At 39.2% G+C, this 9,426-nt stretch overlaps 1 protein-coding gene across 13 annotated transcripts in view; it reads right to left on the bottom strand.

Moving 5' to 3' along the window:
* CAMK2D (calcium/calmodulin dependent protein kinase II delta) overlaps positions 1-9,426 on the bottom strand; it is a 268,565-nt gene that overhangs the window by 165,035 nt on the left and 94,104 nt on the right. The gene's annotated exons all lie outside the window — the stretch shown is intronic.

The following is a 9,426-nucleotide window of genomic DNA, read 5'->3' as shown; positions in this document are numbered from 1 at the left end:
CAGGAATCTCTAGAGCTAATCTAATCTAGAAAATTAACTACCTCCTTGATACCAAATACATAAGGACCATCACTACTCAAGTGGTAGCATTCCAAAGAAATACCAACACTAAAACACACCAGGGTGTTCTAACACCACCGCTCTCTGGCAACAAGCTCTGGTAACTAAATGACGAGCAGCCATATCCCTGCAATAACCACATGCTTTTCCACTTAACTGGAGGATGACATATATACGTCTACCACATGTACCTGAAGTTTATTTATTTGCTTCCCCATTTCTGTGAAATCTGATTCGCATTTAGCTTTCAGTTAAGATTTTATGCTTGGGTTTGATACTTGCCTTGTTTGCCATCTGTGCCTTTATGCAAATTCTGAATATAAGACTGATTTTTATATCAGGTTTCATACCACCAGGAAGTGTCCTTTTCTTTTTAGTATTATTTACCTCCAATATTAAAATCTGCAATACTGCTAATTTTCTTGTTTTGGTTAGCAGCGTATGATACTGTAGAATTTATTTTATATAAACAGAGAAAACAGGTCATTCTCATGAGGTTTAATTTTTATTTATTAATTGTACTAGAGTGATAGATATAGATATGGCTAATACATCATGTTAGGCAATGCACAAATATATAACAATAGAAATTATACAAGACAAAGTATTGTGCAGCATGTTATAAGAAGGAAATATAGGCACAGCAAGACTTAACAACTATTATATGGGAACTATGTGACAGAAGCAGGAATTGTCTCCCATGTTCCAGTACAAAACAATGGCCAACAGATCATCTTTCATCTTGTTTGATATGGATGTGATCAAAAGCCAATTCAAATCCATATCTGGTCATTGTATAATCTAAAAATTGAAACATAATCAGATCCAAGATATTGTCTGTGTAGGTACTAGAGCTGACTAGTATTTATAAGAAATCAGGGTAGATATGCATCTTTATAGACTAACTAAATAAGATACATATATAAAACACAAACTTGAGTGCACAGAAGTTCACTTCATCAAATGATGTGAAAAGATGTGCAGAAAGCAGAGTATGAGAAGGAGAATGAAATTAGAAAAGAAATTAGAATACAAAGCACAAGGGACGGGAAAAAGAGAGAGAAACACAACTTATTGTTTGTTTGTGAAAAAATATCTTAGAGTTAAACATAGAAAGTTTTTGAAAAATCCTGGCATTTTTTAAATTTTCTTTTTTATTAAAAAAGTCCTTTATTTTTTCAATTAAATTTTTTAAAAATGAAATGACCTGAAGAATTCACTGTATTTGAAAGCTTGTCTAAACTTGTCCCTAAACATTCAGTTGGTGCAATAAAAGATATCACTCACAAAAATCCTTGTCTCTTTTCTAAAACAAAGTCACTGAAATAGTTAAACTATGAAATACTTTAAATGTTTACCAAGAGGGATTCATAAAATGTTATACAATTCAGGTGGCTGGAGAAACATATTAAATCAAATTTTGTGGCAGAATTTGTGATTTTGTACTTAGCCTCATATACAGTAAAAGTTCTAAAGAGAGAACAGGAGGTGCTTCCTTCCATTTTCTCCCTTTAATTGATGTGAACTAGTTCCTCAGTCAGAATCCCTTGCCTCTATTTGTCTGTAGGTTTTTTTTGGTAGTGTAATGATGTCAAGCACAGATGCTTTACAGCTGTGTAGTCACAAGATTACATGACGTATGAGCAAATGTTTAAACACAAACTGATGTCCAAAAATTAAATTATAAACCTTTTTTGGTAGCAGCAAAATCAGAAACACAGCAGGAGCAGCAACATTCTCTCAAACACTAGTTAGCATAAATGCAGCAACTCGCAAGTAGCATGCTGGTGCTAAAGGGAAAAAATGTTGCTACTATGTTAAAGCATAGATTTTTTTCAAGCACCACCAGTGTTACCCTCAACATATCTACAAGATCACAGCCTCTTCCTCCTCCTAGTGCAGTCTCCAGCTTAGCACCAGCTCCAACATAGCTTGATTTCACGAGTAACAGCAGATAGTCACGGGACTATACAGATACAAAACCGGTAAATATAAAGTAAGGAGGATACTATATAAGGAAATAATAACGTGGGAAATATAATTTGTCTCAACATCCCATTGACCGATTGTATGCGACAAAAAGGTAAAACCACTCCTGCACAATCAAATACAACAGAAACAAGATAGAAATATCTATTGATTTAAACTAGTTGCAAGTTGTTTGGTGTTGTTTATCTGGCAAGTGGTAACAGCTTATGCATCCTGAGGTTATGTCCCCTTCATCCACTCTTCTCTTTTGCCCTGTGGTAGCCTATTTACTAAATTAAGTAAATGATCAGAAAAAAAATATAGTGCACACCCTGCATATAAAGCAATCATTGATGGGTTTTCTGTATAGAGCTATTCATATTTATCACTGCTCAAACAATCTTTTCATATTATCCTTTTACACCCAGTCTTGCTCTTCAACATCATTACTACCAATTACCACCCAGCACTCTGCAATCACATAGATGCAGAAGTGTTTGCATTTTAATGAAGACAAAGGCATGTGGAGTGGTAGGTATGGCTATAGGGAAATATAGCACTTGATGTACTAAAAACACAACTGAGGTAGATTTTTGGGCTAGGGACAGAACTTACAAATAAACCGGTTTAAGTAATCAGAAACTGGTTTAAACTTGTAACAGAAAAGAAGCTCAATGCACATAAACCAGTTTTAAAATGGCTGAAACTGGTTTAAGGTAAACCTGGTTGAGTGTAGTATCAGACTTCACTGATTTGGGTCCAACCGGTTTATGAAACTTCTGTCCCAGACCTAGGGGAGACTCATCAGCTTAAAGGAAAATTGGAACATGAACCAGGACTTTCCACATACCCATCGTCAGCTGCCCAACCAGTGAAATGTCTATATAAGCAGAAACGACAATGGTACTTAGCCAGAGGTATAACAGCGTAGCTTAGTGCCCAGGGCAGTTGTAGCTCCCAACTGTAGTGGTGTGGCCAGTCAGCAGTGAAGACAGTTGTTATTTCTCTGCCCTTGTCCCTGCACCAACCAAGCAATACCCCAGGGCTAATGCCCTGCTCCCATAGCTCAGTTATGCTACTATTCTTAGCAGACAACCATGAACCTTTGGTATGCCTGTATCTTCATTCAGTCTTCTTGCAAGCTGGGAGAAAACCCAGCATGTCCTTTAACCACCACTACACCAGCTTCAACAATTTGACTCTCTCTAATGGCCCAAACTTGCCATTTATCTGAAATAGGGCCGTCCTGAAAGGGTTTTCTATGTTACACACTGAAGAGCAGTGTAGAAATATGCAAGCTAACACTAAATTTAGCAGTAGTTTATATACTGGAAACTTTCTAACTATAATAGCATACAGTTCCTCATGGCCTAATTTATGAAGGGTAATTCCCACAGCAAGCTAAATTAGACCTTATGGACCTCTGCACTACTGCAGTTAGGCTGCTTCTGGTACTTTAGCCAGATTATTTAGTGTTGTAAGGGAAGTAGAAGTGATACTGTAACAGACAAAGATTTAAGATTTGAGACAGATGATTTTTGAGAGAGAAAACTCAAGTGCAATTAAATCGGTTGGTGTTTCATAGATGAGATTGTTGAAATAGCATTAGATTAAGAGCCCCAGGATGGGTGATATTAGACTGCAGCTTTACAAGTCCAGATATATAGCTATTATATAATGGTCTATGCAGCTCCTCCTCAGCATTGCACAAAATTGGGACCTAACATATGAACAAACATTTTCAATGCCAGGACAAAGGCAGTTCAGTTCACTTTTTGTTATGTAATGCACCTGCCCATCATTTTATTAATGTTCAGAGTTCGTGCACAGCTAGTTTAGAGTTAAATTTAGAATTAAGGCAGAAAAACCAACAGACCTATGAAAAAATTGGGTTGCAGGCCCATCAAGTCTGCTTATACCAGGCCATTCTGAAACTGGTCTTTTGTAACTTCTCAGGAGAGGCCTCAGAAGTTCTGCAATTACTTGTGAACAAGCAGATTAATATTTCATGCAATTTATTCATTACAGGTAATGTTTCCACTCAATTTTCAGTAAGCATAGAAGGGAATAAGTAAATCAAGCCCTAACAGCATCCAGCTTTTAAAGAAATATTCTGAATAGTACTGAAGAATGGAGTGGAAGGTGGATACAGGATGGTCAATAGAAATGAAGAAGAGTTCAAATCAAAACAAAAATTACCAGCAGATACCTTAATTACAGGGCAATGCAAAAAAGGTCCAGAACACTTAGTTAGAAACCCTTAAAGACACGAAGGCTAATTTCCGAACGGGTGCATATGGATTTAGCTGTATATATTCCTTAAGAAATAATGGGAGTTACATAGCTTCAGCTCTTCATACCTGTTAAAACACATTGCCCAAGATAAGATATTAAATTTAAAAGTTGTGGGAATGTGTATGTGCATGCATGTCTATCTAAAAATCAATCCTATGTGCAACATTTCCCATTACATAGGAAACAGCTTACTGCTAAATAGTTAGTTATGTAGTGGCTAACATTAACTTTGCAAGTTACAGAAGCCTTATGTTATCACTGATCAGGTATACTGTTATATCTACAACTGCACAAATAATCAGAAATAGATAACATGAATGAAAAAACAGAACTATGGGCCAGTTCTTTAGCACTGACATAAATGGAATGATTTGGACAAACCTATGAGGATAAACATAAAGCTTCTTAAAAGCTTTTATTTCAGTAATTTATAAACAAAATTTTAAAACTCACAGATTACTGAACCTGATAGGATCCTACACATTGGGCTAGTGCCATACTACCATGTTAGAATGTTAAGCATAATTTACATTGCCCATATGGGTGGCACGAAATGCCCTTTTCTGCCCCGACACAAACAATAACATCAGTGATAAGGGATATGGGTTTTCTGTTTTCTGTGGAAAAACATGGATTTTCTCATTTAAAGGAGAAAAATACAGATTTTCCTCTTTTAAGGAGAAAACTGAGGGGCCCTTTGGGGGTGGTGGGGAGCTGTATGGCCAGGTCAGCAGCACTGGGCCAATGCCCATGCTCACAGGGATGGGATGGCCAGGAGAAGCTGCTGGGGGGGGGGGGGGGGGGGCTGTGGCCAAGCTGCCTGGCACAGCGCAGGAACTGCAGCCTGGGGCAGGGGATGCCACATGCCTCCCCTCATCCTCCTTTCAGCCCACACTGGGGCCTGACTCACTCTGCCAAAACCCACACAACTCAGGAGACACTGAAGTCACCATGCTCCGGCCCAGGCAAGATGGAGTCAGCTGGGGACCCCATCCAGTAGGGCTGGGGGGTGAGGGGGCAGTGGGTTGTGAGTGAGCAGTACTGGGGGGCCAGGGGAGTGTGGATTGGGAGTGAGAGGCACCAGCAGGGCCAGGTGTCTGTGTATCAGGAGCAAGGGGCACCTACACGGCCAGGCAGCTATGGGCTGGGAGTGAGGGGCATCAGCAGGGCCAGGGGTCACAGGTCAGGAGCAAGGGGCACCAGCATGGTCGGGGGGCACAATGGGTAAGGAATGAGGAGCACCGGCAGGGCTCAGGGGAGGGGGCTGTAGCTTGGGAATGAAGGGCAGAAGCAGGGGCAGGGCACTGGCATATCCGGGTTGCTCAGCACCACAAAGCTGCAGTGGGAAACAGCCACAACTGGATCCACGTCCTCGTGAGCCAAGGGGGGCAGGAAGATCTCTAATTTTCCATGATAAAAAAACCCAAAATCAAAACATATACGTATTTAGAATTTATTTTATTATAATGATAGAGACATTGTTAAGCTTTCAAATTGCTTTAAAATGTAAATATATCAATAAAACAGCGTGTTAAAAGGATACCTATATATATATATATAGTGGCGTTTTATTTTAATCGTGGCAAAATGAGGGCTTTGGGTTTTTGAATCCAAGAATTTGGGAATTGTCTCTTAAAACAGAGAGTTTTGGATTTTTAAACAGAGAAAACCAGGATCCCTGGTGATAAGGCACCAAGCTGTAAATATGAAAAACAGATTTCCAGAGGACCACTCATGCCACAGGGGACCCAAAGCTGTCAAAGATCCATTTGGATTGAACTAGTCACCCACAGATTTGAAAACTGAGTTGTCACCTGACACATCAAATAGAAATATCAAAGTAAACATTTGTAAATTACACTTTGCTATCATGGGGATTCTGGGCAAGTTAACAGGGGGATAATCCGTTTGTCTTCATGAATAGTTTATTTGGATAATTCTCTCTGATCAGTCTATTAAAGCACATTTTGTAACGGTCTTACTATTCACAATTAAATATGCTAGCAGAAAGGTCAGTGCAATTGTAAAGAACTTAATTGTAAAGGTCCTGCTGAGTTCATGCTTAGTACTATTCTAATCTTGCAGCACACCTCATACAATGCTTTATTAAGAGATAAACATAAAACCTCTAAATAGCTTTTGCTGCAGTGTGTTTTTTTTTTTTTTTAAGTTTAAAGGCAGATTACTGAATTTGATAGGATTCTACACATGAGGATGCCATAATACCATGTTAGAATGTTAAGCATCATTTACATTGCTCATATGGGTAGCATGGAATACAGAGACATATAGATACAGGGGAAAAATCCTAGTGTCAACACCTAATAAGTTTCTGGCACTAAAGATAAGTAAATCCACAGTCATTACAAAAGATCCATCTATTAAAAAAAACCTCAGTAAAAGAAATGGTACAGTAAAAATGCTGAACCCTTATTACAAAGGCAGCAAGATGTTAGATATCAAATAGGAACTGCCTGGCAATCTCCCGAGGTAACAGCTATACCATAAAACAGGAATATAAGACCTGGGTTACCATAAACTGATTCCTTGCAGACAAAATCTTTAGAGAAAGTCTGAATGACAATTCTATAGAGTAAACCAAGTGATAATATAATCAGAAGACCTGAGATTCTCAGGGTAAAAATGGAAACAGACATCCTGTTCAGTAATGATAATAATTAAGGAATCATCAAGGAACCCTGAACAATGGTGCATGGGTGCCAGCAGCAGAGAGAAGAAATCCTAAACAATCAGAAGAAAAGCTATTTAAATGTGAGCGCACTAACAAAGAACAAATTTGGAACCAAATGTAAAAGCAACTGAATGAAGATGAGCTTAAAAGTTGTGGGCACACCAAACCTCAGCAATTAATAGCAGGGCCTCAGAACCTGGCAGCAACCAGGTATAAGCTTAAGTGCCCATTTATTGGTATAACATAACAAACACTCAAAGAAAGGGCAAAGAAAAAGTGATGCTGTAGCAAAGGTTTTTTTGGTCAACAAAGATGAAAAAAGTATTATTACAAGATTTCAGGGCCTTTATACAACCAACACTTACAAAAAAACATTGCAGATATAATTGAGCATACATTAAACTATGCAGGAAAATAGTTCTATTCATCAACACATTATTTTAAATAATTAGGCCAGAATATTAACCTTAATGGTATAGAACAGAGGTTCCCAAACGTTTTCTTATTGCATACTTCCTTCCTTATTTACTAGCTGCCCACGTACCCTTACCAGCATATTTTAATGCTTTAAATGCCAAATATTATAATAATGAAAGTTAAATCTGCCATTACACAATTTCCTCCCATGTAGCCCCCAGAGATGACCTGCGTAACCCCAGGGGTATAAATAACACAGTTTGGGAACTCCTGGTACAGAATATAGCCAAGCAGATTCATATTTGATCTCTGAGAGAACTCTTCATTTCCTCTTATATGTATATTTTCCTTTTAAGAGATGTTATGAGAGAATGTTTTGCCTCTTCTAGCAGTGTTGATTATGCATTTAAAAATTCTTTAAATTCCCCTAATTAAGTAATAAAAGCCATATTATTCATACCTATATAAATGTAAATTCTCATTTCACAAACACACAAAATAATAGTACTTCCAAGGTCATTTTTTAAAATACCCAAGAAAAATAAAAGTTTAGTAACATTTCCAACCTGCTTTCTTTACAGTTTTTTTTTTGTTTTAAATAAATAATAAAAATGTGGATTTTAAGTGTAATCAAAGTCCATAAACAAGACAACTACTTAGTAACTGATTAACAATATGGGCAAACAGATTTAAATACTGCTTTCCTTTTGCATTATATTGGTTTGGAAAATGCCAAGATTAAAACACTACGCATTTATCCTTAAATAAAATTTTATGTCATAATATATGCTAAAGTTATACTTCACAATACTAAAATACTGGGCAAATTTAGGAATAAATAATTTAGCAACTGAAACTAAACAACTCCATTTAGGAAAGTACCCCATTAAGGTTCTAAAACCATGTCAGATACCATTCAGAAAATGCAGATTAAAATTCACTAAAAACACCCAAGATCCTTCCCCATTATTATTACTACTTAAAGGTAGTAAAATAAATAAGTTAAAAATAAGCAAGTTAAAACTTAGGACCATTTGTTTTGTTTTCTTTCCTTTTTCTCAGCTAGGACAATGGAAATAAGTTAATCAATTTCAAATTCCCAGGAGCAAGGCTGGGGTGGGGTGAGGGCAGTGGCACCCCTCTGTGAGGTTGAGAAGCTCACCGGGCTGGTGGGTAGTGGTGGTTACTGCAGCATGTGAGCTTCCCTGCCCCGCAGAGGGGTGCCGCTGCCCTTGCCCCGCCCCTGCTCCTGGAAGGCAGTGGCGCTCTCTCTCCACCCGCCTGTGTGTATTCCCTAGGATGGGGTCAAGTACCCCCAGGGGTATATGTACCCCTGGTTGACAACCCCTGTATTATTACATGTATAAACATCACTCATATTAGAAGCACAATTTTTGGTTTTTTGAATCAAAATGCCAGGAAATATATTCAGTAATTAATTATTATTAGGGATACGGGTTTTCCATTTCCCATGGAAAAATGGAGTAAACCACGGATTTTACCTTTTACCGGAGGCAAATGTGGATTTCTCATTTTACTGGAGAAGCCCATGGATTTTGCAGTTTTGGGACAAACCCTCTGTATTTCCAGCTTTCAGGGAGTTGGGGGGGAGCAGGAGGAGGGCCCCATCAGGCAGGGGGTCCCAGGCAGCCTGGAGAGCAGGTCCCACAGGTAGGTAGGGAGGGCAGGGACTTAAGCCCCATAGGGAGGGAGGGAGTTGGGCAGGGCTAGGGCTAGGACTGGGGATGCTGCCTAGCCAGGAAGTGTGTGAGGCTTGGGGCTACAACGAGCAGCTGCAGGGCCCCAGCGGAGAGCAGGATAGGGCTGAGAGAGGCTCAACCGGGGAGCGGGTCCGGCTCCTTGCCACTACATGCAGCCCCATGGGACAGGAGGGACTCGCACCCCACTCATCTTTTAGAGGGGTGGGAGTGGAGGCGGACCTGAGCCACGGGTCCAGGCTCCTCCGGGGACTCCACAGCCTGGAGGGCATGGCC

The sequence above is a fragment of the Alligator sinensis genome, unplaced genomic scaffold, assembly GCF_000455745.1.
Source record: "Alligator sinensis unplaced genomic scaffold, ASM45574v1 scaffold563_1, whole genome shotgun sequence".
Lineage (NCBI taxonomy): Eukaryota > Metazoa > Chordata > Crocodylia > Alligatoridae > Alligator > Alligator sinensis.
Note: the sequence above shows the minus strand (reverse complement) of the source record. Positions and strands in the feature narration are given on the sequence as shown.